This window comes from Leuciscus leuciscus (assembly GCF_965113295.1).
Source record: "Leuciscus leuciscus genome assembly, chromosome: 16".
NCBI classification, from domain to species: domain Eukaryota; kingdom Metazoa; phylum Chordata; class Actinopteri; order Cypriniformes; family Leuciscidae; genus Leuciscus; species Leuciscus leuciscus.
Genome location: NC_138740.1, coordinates 30685352 through 30699578, shown reverse-complemented (window position 1 = coordinate 30699578; position 14227 = coordinate 30685352). Strand labels below are relative to the sequence as shown.

Genomic DNA, 14227 nt, shown 5'->3' with positions numbered 1-14227 from the left:
GACGATCCAGAATGCGGCAGCTTGTCTAGTCTTCACTCAGCCTAAGGGAACCCAAGTCACTCCACTGGCTCCCAGTTGTGGCCAGAATCAAGTTCTAACACTGGCTTTCAGGCTCCCCTCTACCTCAAGCCACTACTACAAAAATGTATGCTCCCTCCCACCAGCTTAGGTCACTGAACGAGCGACGTCTTCTTGTTCCCTCACAAGGCAAATAGTCACTCTCCGAAACCTTTACTCTCTCTGTTCCTCTCTGGTGGAATGAGTTGTCAACCTCCACCCGAACTGCTGAGAACATCACATCTTTTAAGAAACAGCTGAAGACGCACTTCTTCCTCAAGGACCTAATGATCTCACACTTTAAACCAATGCACCCCTTGGGTTCCCATGATCATTGCTTTGGGGCAGTAGTTCATCTCCCAGTAAGGTGTTGCACCTCGCTGACCTCTGGAGTCCTGGCTGTTTTATTGTGTCCTCATTAACACCTCAAGCCAGACCTCAACGGTTCATACTTTGACACAACCAAACCAGAAATATACTGCAAAGATAGATCAAAGAAACTACCACGGGCCTTCTGGATGATCTGGACAACACAGGAATGGAAACTGTGGGAAGAGGAAATTAGATATTGGGTCCATCGCCCCAGAAAGCTGTCCTACGTTGAGCAGGGGCAGAGGTTAGCTTAATATCATCTCAGGAATTTCCCTCCCTGCTTGAGAAAAAATAAAATAAAGAAGCAGAACAAAGCAAAAAAAATGATTTGTTATGTCACTAGTGTTTATCTTTAATTAGATTTCAGTCCCCTTGGTGCCAAAACGAAGTTAGCTTCTCAGAAACTTGCCTACACAGAGCCAGCGGGTATGTGGGAATCCCCCACAGAGACGCAAATATCCAGTCCCAGATCGGATCAGAAGACCTGCTTCATTTGTTTATCAACCAGTGGAGATTGATGGTGGAGGACCAAAGGGAACAGGAGAATATAAAACAAGCTACAATCCAGTGTCCTAAGTCCTAAACGGTACCATGGAATTAATTAAGGGAAAGCCATTTGCTGTGGAATGGTCCTATTAGGTGCACATTTGAACATTTAACCTTGACTTTTCCTCAGAGGGTTGCCCTCATGTCTAGTTCATTAGTGGCCCCTGTTTGTCCTGCAGCGCTTTTTCACACTTATGCCTGGCTCACACTACAGGAGTTTTAGGCCGATTTATGCCCGATTTCCCCCTCCCGAGAATCGGAGAAAAAATCTTGTCGAGGACCTTGATCGGTTCCGATGTTCGGCGCAGATTATCTGGTAATGTGAGGTGTTCACAGATCGAATCTTGCACCTCCCGATCTGCTCTCACACAAATCGGGCTCGCCCCGATCATATCAAACATGTTTGATATTTAAGATTTTAAATCGGGATGAGCAAGTCTGTGATTACGTCAGTGCTGTCAAAATAGCCAGGAAACAAGTAGGGCTGTTGTGCTGAAGGAATTTCCCTTGAGATAATTTTGAGTGACTCAACTCGATATGCGTTTTTATCTCCATTTATTTATTGCTAAATAAATGAGTGTTACACTGTGGTCAGCAGGCACAAAGACGAGTACATGTTCATGAAACCGAAAGTAAAAAGCGCGTTAAAACGAAGTGGATTCAAATGAAGATACAACACGTCAAAATAAGGGTCGGGGGTCCACATAATATAATAAACACAACATAAACATGACAATGAGCTTGTTAGACCATTGTTATATAACAGTTAATTCCTTGAATCTCACTTTACGAGAGGCTTTCTGCTGATATTTTTACCAGTATTGACATTGAAAGTCTCTGCGCATTAGAGACTGTCACTCAGTCATTAAACTGTTCTTTCAACGGAAATGTAAAAATGCGGATGCATTCACAGATAGGTGCTAGATGTAATGAAACAAGCTGTTAATTATTTTAATATTTAATTTAAACTTTGAGCTCCACTTTACAAGACTCTGAGCAGGACAACGCTAAAGCTGATGCGTCACTCCATGATCAACGCCGGCATTGATTTATTGTATTGACCAGCGCTGACGCCATTCATGAGAAATATCCTTAAAAGGATGATTTTTGAAAGATTTCGCTTTCCTTGGTCAGGGCTACCTTTTCACCAATATGACTTGATATGAAGGCACACCCGTCGTTTTGGGCGGCCAGGGGGCTGTGGCCGCCCCCAAAAATGCTTGTGTTTTTTTGTGCTATTTGTTAAAATATTATAATGTTATTTTTTTCCATTTAGGCTATGTTGATTATGAAAAGTGAACAGCACGAGTAAGATATGATGTGCAATGTATCGGGAGACATAGAGTGGGTCAGACATGATTTTGACCACTTCATTACGTTTTGCTTTGTAGAAAGCCTTTCTTTAAAGTGAATTTCGTTTTGTATAAATTGTTTCTTAATTTATATAATTTTTTTATCAACCAATTGCCAATTGCCTGGAAGCAAATATAGCAGACAATAATCATGCAACATGACATAGAGGCGCCTGCGCTGTCACTTGCATTGCTCGTGAACTGGAGCGCATCTCATCATAAATTTACCGAAACTCAGTGTATGCCTCACAGACATGAGAAATACATCGAATCTTTAAATGTCTTTAAAAGAAACAATTCAAAACGAAAAGAAATAGGCTACTCTCTGATTATGTAATCCATGTGCATTTCTCTCTATATAGGCGCGTTCACTACGGAGATGGCGATCGTCAACTTCATCTTTGCAGCCGACAGAAAACACTAGTTTATTAATAAAATCAATGCACGCGTCACCGGATTTACAAATGCACATCTAGCTTGTTGCACGCTTGTTGTCATCTCACGGGAAAACGTACAAATTCTACAAAGTGGCTTATTCGTACGAATTAATACGACCTGACTCGTACGAATTAGTACGATTTTTGCAAAATCGTACATATTTGACGAATTGGCCAATTCGTATGAATTCATACGAATGACCTACCCCTGACCCCGCCCCTAAACCTACCCATCACGTGGGTTTAGACAAATCGTACAAATTCGTACGAGTGAGGTCGTACGAATTAGTACGAATTAGCCACCTTTTTATCATTCGTACGAATTCGTACGAATTGGTCGTGAGATAGCGTTGGAAATAACGAGATATTATGTTGAAATAACATTATTAGCCTAATAATAATAAATCTTTAATCAATATTTGATTGAATGCTGAATGCTGTGCTTTGGTCAATTTAATAAAATTAATACTTTAATTGTGACAATTAAAATAATTGAATATTAAATATTAAGTGGCCAATTTTTGTAATATGGGCTCGGGTAGGGTCGGGCTTGATTTTTTTGGGCCCGATCTAAGCTCTTAACTCAAAGTACCGGTAGGTTCTTTGTGCGTGTGTGTGTGTGTGTGTGTGTCTCATGGCAATGCATGTCCCATATGTTTCCATGCTTTTCCACTTCAGATCTGCTGCTTGAGATCACGTGAGGCGCTTCCTCTGGCACGATAATCTTAATAACATTTTGTAGTGTGTGGTGCACCGCGATTTTCAAACCTTGTAGTGTGAGCATGTTTAAGATTTGAGGGACGAAAATCTGCAAAGATTCTCCTTAAGTGTGTGCTGCAACCAGATTTCAAAATCGGTTAGGATTTTAAAACTCCTGTAGTGTGAGCCAGGCATTAGAAGCCACATTCAATCACCTTTCTTTCCCTCTGCTTTTTAATATGCAGTCTTTTGCCTGCAGCGAGTGTGAGTGCAACAAATGTGCCCGTATGCAAGTGAAATCAGCTGTTTACAATGCAAGTTATTTTCTCTTTGGGAAGAATATTGGGGGATATTACTGGGGGATATACATTTTTTAAATACAGTACAGTATATTAATATTTTGTTTCTAAAAAGAGAGGCCAATTTTTTTTAACCTTTTTATGGAAAACAAAACATTATTATTATTTTTGTTACTTTAGCCTGAGTTTATGCTTGATTTTTTTGTATTGTAATACAGATGATTTTTGCCTCTAACATAGTTTGCATGTAATATAATCCTATATAGATAGTCTAGACAGATTTAATGTTTATAATAACAGCAAATCTAATATTTAAAGCATTTGAAGTAACTTTATATTACATGAGAAGTGTTTGTCCATCCATCAGCGCTTCTCTCAAGCATGTTTTTCTGCCGATGCTGACCGAACTCTGTACTAAAAAAGTCACTGCAACCGATGCTACAGAATCTACAGTACAGCGCTATTCGATTACAGAACAAATGACTCAGTGAGCCAGTTCTTTTAGTGAATCAAAAACATACAGCACAACAGTGTAGTATGATTCTGAACGAATTGCTCTTATGAACCAGCTCTTTTAGTGAATCAAAAACATACAACGCAACAGTGTAATACGATTTCAAATGAATGGCTCTTATGAACCGGCTCTTTTTAGTGAATCAAAAACATACAGCGCAACAGTATAGTATGATTCTGAACAAATAGGTCTTATGAACCGTCTCTTTTTAGTGAATCAAATACATAGAGAGCAACAGTGTATAATACGATTTCGAATGAATGGCTCTTATAAACCGACTCTTTTTAGTGAATCAAAATCATACAGTGCTACAGTGTATAATAATACGATTTCGAATGAATGGCTCTTATAAACAGGCTCTTTTTAGTGAATCAAATACATACAACGCAACAGTGCAGTATGATTCTGAACGAATTGCTCTAATGAACCGGCTCTTTTTAGTGAATCAAAATCATACAGTGCAGTATGATTCTGAACGAATTGCTCTAATGAACTGGTTCTTTTTAATGAATCAAAATAATTTAGTCCAACCAGGGTAGTACAATTCTCAACAAATGACTCTTATAAACAGGTTCTTTGTAGTGAATCAAAAACATAAAGTTCGACCAGTGTAGTAGCCTATGATTCCCGAACGAATTACAAAATATGCAGCATAACAGTGTAGTACGATTCTGAATGAATGACTCTTAAGAACTGGTTATTTTAAGAGAATAAAAACACACAGTGCCACAGTGTAGTATGATTCTGAATAAATGACTCTCATGAACCAGTTCTCAAAAACATTGAGAGTGACCAGTGTAGTAGCCTATAATGACTCCCAAAGTCAATTTGCAGATTACCATCCTGACAACTTTCAGTTCAGATATATGCTACCTAAAAAATAAAATCTACCACAGAGTAGCCGCAGGTAAACATAATTTCCTTCACCGCAGTTTGTGGTTGTCTAACAGAAAACAGGTGGGAAATTAGCTAGTTTGCCAAGAGTTTAAATCAAAAACTAATTCTGAAATGGACAGCATCCATCTAGCCATTTTGATTGGTCACAAGTGAGTTGGCAAATGTGTTTCTCTGTTTGCTGAAATTCGTTCTGTGCCACTGAGGTGGGCTGAGGAGACTAAAGCTATTACTGCCAGTAATATTATAAATGCCCACAATGGCAGACCTGATAAAATCAGGTTTGGCGTCTGGTGTACCTGTAGATAGGGGGGTCAGCCCACAACCAGACTGCTGCAGTTCAGAAATGTGATTAACCTCAACTTTCCATTACCTACATCCAGACCAATGTTCCCCTGTGAGATGCTCTATATACAGAATCTGAAAACAGAGATATATAGGCCACATAGTCTGTGTATGTGACTGTGTGTTTGTGTGAGAAAAGGTGTCTTCCTGTGTTCAAGCTGAAAAGATAATGTTTTGAAAGAAGTCTCTTATCCTCACCAAGGCTGCATTTATTTAATCAAAAATATGAATATTTCATAATCGCAATATTATGAAATATTAAAAAATTAAATATTATTACAATTTGAAACAACTGTTTTCTATTTGAAAATATTTTAAAATGTAATTTATTCCTGTGATGCAAAGATGAATTTTCAGTACTCCAGTCTTCAGTGTCACATGATCCTTCAGAAATCATTCTAATATGCTGATTTGCTGCTCAAGAAACATTTCTTGTTATGCCTTCTTTTTATAAACCATTATTAATTTTTTTTAGGATTCTTCGATCAACAGAAAGCTCAAAAGAGCATTTATTTGAAATAGAAATCTTTTGTAACAATGTAAGTTTAAGTAATCATTATTAACGTTTTTACTGTCACTTTTGATCGATTTAATACATCCTTGCTGAATAAAAGTTGTAAAAAAAAAAAAATTCTTAATGTATATATTCATATGCCACTCAACTCTGACATCATTTGCTACCTAAATATAAAATCAGCCTTTAATTGTTAGATATTAATAGCTCATTTTGAGTTTTGGAAAATGAAATGTTGTGGTGCATTAAAATGACTCACTTTTGTTTTCAAGTGCAAATCTATTTATCATTTCCAGCATCAGTTTATAGAGTGTGCATTAGTCTAGTCCACTAATAAAACCTTACTCGCTACATCTACATTTATTCATTTAGCAAACGCCTTGAAATAAATGTAAATGTAGCTAATAAGCTGGTTTTATTAGAGCATGCTAAATGTATGTCCTGTATTAACCGTATACTTGTGAGTGGCTTAAATTAAGCAATTTGTTTGCTAAAAGCTCTGATGGTAGAGGTTTTGTATCTTACAATATGAATCAGCTGAAGTGTGTGATTTCTTCAATGTTAAAATACTTCATCCTATCCCAGTTTAATAAACACATAGCCTATATTACAGCCTATTATTTCTCAACAAACACAGAAACCAGGGTACCAGCCTCCAAAACAAAAGAGACTTGTTATTTATTGGATGTTCATTTAGGCCTAGGCTGCGGAAACAAAATGACTCATCAACCTCATTTTGTTTTATATATTTCAGAACTCTAATTTCAAACAGCAATTGCACCGAGGCAAAATGTCAAATTGCCAGCTAGCCTAGCATAACAATGACCAATCATGAATAATACGAGAGACATAAGAGGCCACATGAATCACTCTAAATTCCCTTTTTGCAGCAGGTTTGAGCTTTGGTGAGAAAAACCTGCGTTCACAACCTGGACTTGCATGAGTCAGAGGGAATCATGCAACACACACCATCTCAGAGCTCAGAGGTCTTTCATCTTCATCTTCATTGTTTTGTTGTGTTCAGTTTGGAGGAACAAATTCACTCTGAGCACAAATCCTCTCTAGTTTAATATGATCTTTTCATAGCTCAGAGTCAAAAGCTGCAGTTTGTACAACATTGTACAACAATATCCCTCAGGGTTAAACAGATTGGCTACCTTCACCTTTTCCTTTCAGATCTCTGCTCCAAACTTAGTGTTCTGCCTCGTGTCAAAACAACAAGCCAACCAAAACAACCACATATAACAGAGTTCTTCACAAGAAACTCAACTAACGCTCACCATGAGTTTCTGTCATTTATTACTCATGCTCATGTCGTTCGAAACCCATAAGAGTTTCGTTCATCTTCAAAAACAAAATTAAGATATTTTTAATGAAATCTGATAGATTTTATTTCAGCAAAAAGGGGCTATTTGTAAGATTTTTCATAAATGAATCGCTTTCTGTAATGGCAATGTGTGAACAGCTTATAACAAAACGTAAAAAACGGGACTTTCCCCGACTTCCTAGGTTGTCTATGAAAGCCAGTAGACTGATTTTTATGTGAATGACTCAGGACATATGTGCCAGGAAAACTGGATGTGACGTTTACGTGCGTTCCCGAGAGCTCTTCCGTTCTATAACACATCAAATGAATGCTTATACAATGTTCAGGATAATGCCGAAAGAGCTATTCTGTAATGTAACGTTAATGTGTCCTGCAAAGAAAAGGGATTGATTCAAAGTATAGTCTAATATAGTCTGATCTATAGTCTATAGTAACAAGTGAATTTTGTGAACACAAGTGTTATTGAGAGGAAAGCATGCAGCACATATTTACGTAGTCATCTAAACGTCGCCCTCAGCAGCGTGGACGGAGTCGGGGTGTTCAACAGTATATCGCTGCAGGGGTATTTCCAACTTTTTACTTCTAAGCAAAGAAGGAAAAAGAACTTCACAGTGAGTATATCGGTGTACTGAATCATGTTCAGTCTCTTAAATAAGTTGCTGTCTGCAGTTCACTTAATGGCCACCGTCATCGCTAAAAACAAGAGTTTATGAATTCAACATATAGCCCTTTTAACGTTTATTTTATTTAAAGTATTAGTTTACCCAAAAATGAAAATGATCATAATTTACTCACCCTCAAGCCATCCTAGGTGTATATGACTTTCTTCTTTCAGTAAACACAATTGGAGTTACATTAGGGCTGTAGCTATCGATTATTTTAGTAATCGAGTATTCTACGGATTATTCCATCGATTAATCGAGTAATCGGATAAAGAATTGTGGTAATAAAAATAGATCCAAGTGAACAACAGCCTTTAAAATTACTTAAAGACATAGGTAACACTTTACAATATGGTTCATTAGTTACTAAGAATGAACAATATTTATTTCTACAGCATTTATTAATCTTAGTTCATGTTAATTTCAACATTTACTAATACATTATTAAAATTAAAGGTTGTATTTGTTAACATTAATGTAGTGAACTAACATGAACAAACAATGAACAGCTGTATTTGTATGAACAAATGTTAGCTATTGTTCATTGTTAGTTCATGTTGATTAATACATTAATGTTAACTAATGAGCCTTATTGTAGTGTTACCCAAATAATAAGCAATAATTATTGGTTCAAATAAAGTATGAAAAAAGTAATCATATGGGTTTTATTGAACAACGCTGTTAAAATACACCATGTAAAATATATGATAACTAATAAACATAACATTTAATTCAAATGTCAACTTAATCTTTCATATTTGGTCACTTCTGTACGATAGAAATGCAACAGCTGCCGTCATTTCTTGAAAAGAACATGTGCACGTCAAAACATGCAAGCAGTGCAAGGGTTAAACTTTTATTTTGTAATCGCGATGAACAACAATTCGCACATGAGAATATATGCGATTGCGAATATATTTCTGAATATATTCAGAAACATACTTATGTATTCTCCTGTGTTGGCGAAGATTTATAAATGAGCTGCGTTACTAATCTTGTGAAACGGCGCAGACTGCGTGCAGATGAACGTTAAGCCACACAAACTCACAGCACGCAAAGATGGAGTTTGAGAAACCCGAGACGCTCCACGCATATAAATGATGATGACAGTTACTATGAAACACGCGTCCGGGGTTTTGCGTTCCCAAATGCACATTATTGGAAACTTAAACAAACAGAACATGCAGAGACTGAGTATGTGTGGAGCAGCGTTTACTGTGAACAGAGCTGAGGTACTTTTAACACAATCTGCACGCATGTAAATAATTAAACCGTCATGCTTCTCTGTGGGAGAAAAAAAACAGTGCATATATTTATTTAACTTAATCTTATCCTTTGTGATTTCACGATATCATGACGTAAACAGTTAAATATCGCGTAGCCTTAGAAAACTCTGTAATAATGCGGTTCATGTACTCTCGTCTGTGGAATGCGCCACTTCCGGTATTTTGCCGGTTACTCGACACGGGTAAATTGCAATCGAGGATTTTTTTAAATCGAATACTCGACTTTAATCGAGGAATCGTTACAGCCCTAAGTTACATAAAAAAATATCCTGGCTCTTCCCAGCTTTGCAATGGGAGTGAATGGTACCATAGACTTTGAAGCCCAAAAAAGTGCATCCATCCATCATAAAAGTAATCCATACATCATAAAAGTAATCCATACCGCTCTAGTGGGTTAATAAAGGCCTTCTGAAGCAAAGCAATGCATTTTTGTAAGAAAGAAATCTATATTTATAACTTTATAAACCAGGCATCCTAGGTCATATACACCTAGGATGGCTTGAGGGTGAGTACATTATGGGATGATAGTTAACTGCAATAACCCCACACATGTTTGTCAACTTCCAATCTTTTCCCAGAAAAGAGTCAATTTCCTGCAGTGGTTGTGCAGTGTTGTTCTTCAATCACTGACCAGCGAGCAGCATTGAGCAGCTTTAGGAAGCTGAGTGTTTGCACTCTTGCTTGACATTCTGATATGATTTGTCCTGGGAAAAGCAAACTCATTGGAGATCATTAGATTGTGATGTAGAGTAGTTTCTAATCACATTAGTCACTAAGTGCTTTCTTAGGCCAATTAGCCAGCTTAGCTTACAGATAAAATGCAAATGATCTAAGAAGGACAACAAATGCAATGGAGATAATTCCTTTGTGCAGAGCTTAATGCTGGAGTTTCGGATGCTAATTGCTTCTAATATTGGAGTTCCACCATTGTTTGCTACCACTAATAAGAAGGAAAGTAAACTCTCTCAAAGTTTTTCAAAGCTAGAAAAGTAAAGTGAACTGCAAAGTCACATGTCTCTTAAAGTCCACATGAAACAGAAGCTATGATTCGCTATTGTAACATATATCCGAGTGAAACGGCTTCTTGAACAAAAACAATGTAAGGCGGGACTTGATTTTGCACATGGGGAATTGATTGAATTGATTGGATGGTTGTGTTTTGCTATTGCTATGATCTCATGTGAGTGAGAGGCTGCCCCGCCCTCACGCCAGTAAACGCATCATCAGAGAAGATAAGCTGCTGTAAATATGGGGGGGGGGGGGCTATTTTATATATTTTTTAATGGAATATTGCAGTATATGTTAAACTGCACTGCTCCATAAAAAAATAAAAAAAGTCAATTTAGAATTTTATTGGTGACTTTAAATAGGATCAAGTAACTATTAAACAAGCATCTCCTTCTAAAACTTAAAAAAAACACCTTGAACTTTGTAGCTGTCATGACCTTTATAGTTCATGTCTTGTTTTCTGTTGGCTGTGCACAAGAATAAACACTGAAATGTGCAATTCATTCTTTTGATTATTTGACTTCCTCTCGTTTATCATGCAAAACTACACTTCAGTTTCCTAAAAAGAACAACACCAACATTTTCAGACTTCAGTTCATATCGCATCATTTCAGATCAATGTTTGCACGAATTATCTTCCGAACACAACATGGGTGCATTTTTCTGCAGCTGAAATATTGCGTTTTAACAAACTTTTGCGTTTACTGTTGTTTTATGGTTTAATCAGATGAGACTCATTAAAAAGGGATATTCTTTTATGGTGATAATACACCTTGCAGTAAAGTTATAGTGCCACACATTTTGTTCGGTTGAGGATGAATGGCGACAAAACATTTTTAGGGAGAGCGAGCACAGAGGACATAAAAAAGATTACGGAACTAAGACATAAAAGTTAGAGCCAGAACCTCAGTCTGCTCAGAATACTAATTACTGTTATATCTAACGCTTGAGAGAGAGAGAGAGAGTGAGAGAGAGAGATTCAGACTGGACTCAAATGCAGGATTCTGTTCTTAACTACAGCTGATATAGTGGATAATGAGAGATCACCTGTCACAATTGCACAGCACATTGCAAAGGAGAATAAAAGGAAAGACAGAGAGATACTTGAATAAACCTTCTATCTGTCTGGATGTCTCCTAGACTTGGCAAAGTTTTGACACATATTCAAGGACACAGAACAAGAAAGTGTTTCAGAGCTTGTTCACACTTGGTTTGGTTCAGTTAAAGTGAATTCTGGTGCGATTGCTCTGTTAGTCTGGATCATTTGAATAAGTGGTGCGCACCAAACACGCTTTCAAATGAAATGCTTCGACTGAAATATGAACGCAAGATGGACCAAAGACATCTAAACAAACCACAAACAGACGTAATGTCACATTCTGCCCTAAAATGCTCAAGCACACCTGTTTTTTTCTCGTCGTCGAAGCCATTACACACCCTTAAAAGTGCTGATCAACTCTTATTTAAAGGTGAAGCATTCTGAGCCACAATATCGATTAGCAAAAATGACGATCCATAACCTTACCCATATTCACATTAAAAAAGCTGTAGAGTAAATCACAAGTATCAGCACTATTTTTCTAACAAAGCAAATTCCCTTATGATTATGCTCAAAGTTAATGGCCTGTATCCTGAATAAATTAAAATTTCAGGTGTCTATATCCTCCTTTTATACCTGTGATTAATTTTCGCTGACACTGCCTGTTCTCTTTAAAAATCCCTTGTGAACAGATTATTGTCTCCATTGTTTTTCATCCCACTTTGTAACTATAAGCCCTGACTTCATTTAGTGAGCACTGAAAGATGCTTCGCTCCCTAGACAACCTCTAATGTCTCTAAGTACAGTGGAACAGGAAGAACAAGAGGAAACAGAGGCTCAGCAGGTCATTTAGGACACATCCGTGAATAAGCTCATGAAGACAGATGCTGCTGCGCATATAATCAGGGATTTGATTACATCAAGGACAAATAATAAAAAAAATATTTTTCTTTTTCTCAGTTCTTTTTTTTGCCAAGAACTGAATAATAAAAAAATTTATAAATAAATGTTTTTGCCAGATATAAATGAGTGAAGAAGATAACTAAATAAAACTAATAATTTTTTTTTGTAACATTTGCCACCAAATTGTCATGACTAAGGCAAAAAAAACAAGTCATGAAAAATGATTTCCTTTTTATGAAGTTCTTCTAATTTAATGGTCTGTGTTTTATATCAGACAAAAATCCCCCCCTAAAAAAAAGATATATTTTTGCCAGATTTGCCACAAAATTCACATAACTTTTTTATTAAAAGTAAATATAAAATAAAAACAAATTTCAAACATTAAAATTAATAAAATAACTTTTCATGAAATATATTTTTGCAAGAACTGAATAAAGATAAAAATGTTTTTTTCATATAATATAAATATAAACATGAGTGAAGAAGACTACTGATTCAAATAAAACAGCAAATATTAGAATTAACCAAATATATTATTACATTTTTGTCCCATTTGCCACCAAATTTTTCTGATCAAGCCAAAAAATTTAGTTTTTTTTTTTTTCATTTTTAAGAATTCCTACAAATTTAATGATCCATGTTTTATTTCAGATAAAAATCCCAACAATAACAGTAAAATAAAATACATTTCAAAATAAATTAAAATAAAAGAAGATTCCAGATTTATTTTAAGAGTTTCAATGATCCTAAAGCAGCATTCCGACCTCAGTGTCATCACAACAAGTCCAATTATTCTACTTCCATCTGAATTACAATGATTATGCAATCCATACAGCTGGACAAAAACCCCTTTATGAACATCTATCTGTACTTGAGTGCGTAAAATGAACCCACATGCGTTGGTCCCCTGCCCACTACCGCCCCTCTCTGCATGCCAGTAGCTGACCTCTGACCCTTCCAGTGGCTGCTGTGTGCATTCCCAACGTGACAGACGCACACGACCCCAGACGGTTGTGAAGAATATGATCCTGTCAGTGTATGTGTGTGTGTGTGTGTGTGTGTGTATCACATGGCAACTTCTCCTTGGGCAACATCAGGGGGGCAGATGTTCATGCACCGGAATGAGACAGCAATTAAGCTAATGAGGCAGTTAACTAATGGAGCCATCGCTTTGAATGAAGATGCTAATTAATAGCCACTTTAATGATAGTGCTTCATCACCTCTTGTGGCTCTGTTGCATTGTGGGACGTCTTAATTACACTTCACTTCCCTCCTCATTTACAAACAGATGAATTTTGAGATTTATTCTGACAGTATCTCTGGTCTTGGATGCATGATATAACTTTGGTATCATGACGGGTCTTATTCTTTTTTTGGTTCCGAAGGTGTAGCCGGTGCATCTTTCTGTTTTCTGCATGACAGTTCGGGGAAATGATGGGCTCTGTGCAAATAGCGCAGACAGTCTCTGTGTGCCCTACTTACAGACAAGTTTTCCATCTCTAAAACAAACTCAGCTGGTTGTTTGTGCTGTGGAGAATGTTAAAGCAACGGAGCATGTTGTAGATGAGATAGTTGGGATTAATGCACTTGTCTTTGGTTCGCTGGTCACCATTATTTGTGGAAAAGAGAGACACACAAAGGATCTAAATTTACCATTTGTGTTTTCCTTAAAGAGGCCATATCAAGAAAAACAGCTCTTTGGAAATAAAACTATGTAGATGTAACATTCATAACAATCCCTCCACAGTTGGTGTACCAATTATGACTTATAGTTGGGTCAACTTATTTTCAATTAATTAAAAAATTTTTTACTGCATATATATATATGCAGTAAAAAAGACATATTGTGAAATATTATTACAATTTAAAATAACTAACTAAAACTATTTTCATATATTTTTAAATATATAACTTATATAGTACACAAAATACTGACCCAAACTTTCTTAAAGGCCCACCCAGTCTTGGTAAA

General features: G+C 36.7%; 1 protein-coding gene and 1 long non-coding RNA gene across 2 annotated transcripts in view; one reads left to right on the top strand and one right to left on the bottom strand.

Annotated features, from left to right (window-relative positions):
• The window catches only part of arhgap24 (Rho GTPase activating protein 24), a 117109-nt gene that overhangs the window by 76119 nt on the left and 26763 nt on the right, over nucleotides 1–14227 (bottom strand). The window lies entirely within an intron of this gene.
• LOC309477374 lies at nucleotides 3664–8212 on the top strand. Its single transcript, XR_014198619.1, has 2 exons — nucleotides 3664–4112; nucleotides 4446–8212. It is a non-coding gene; the product is annotated as an uncharacterized lncRNA (long non-coding RNA).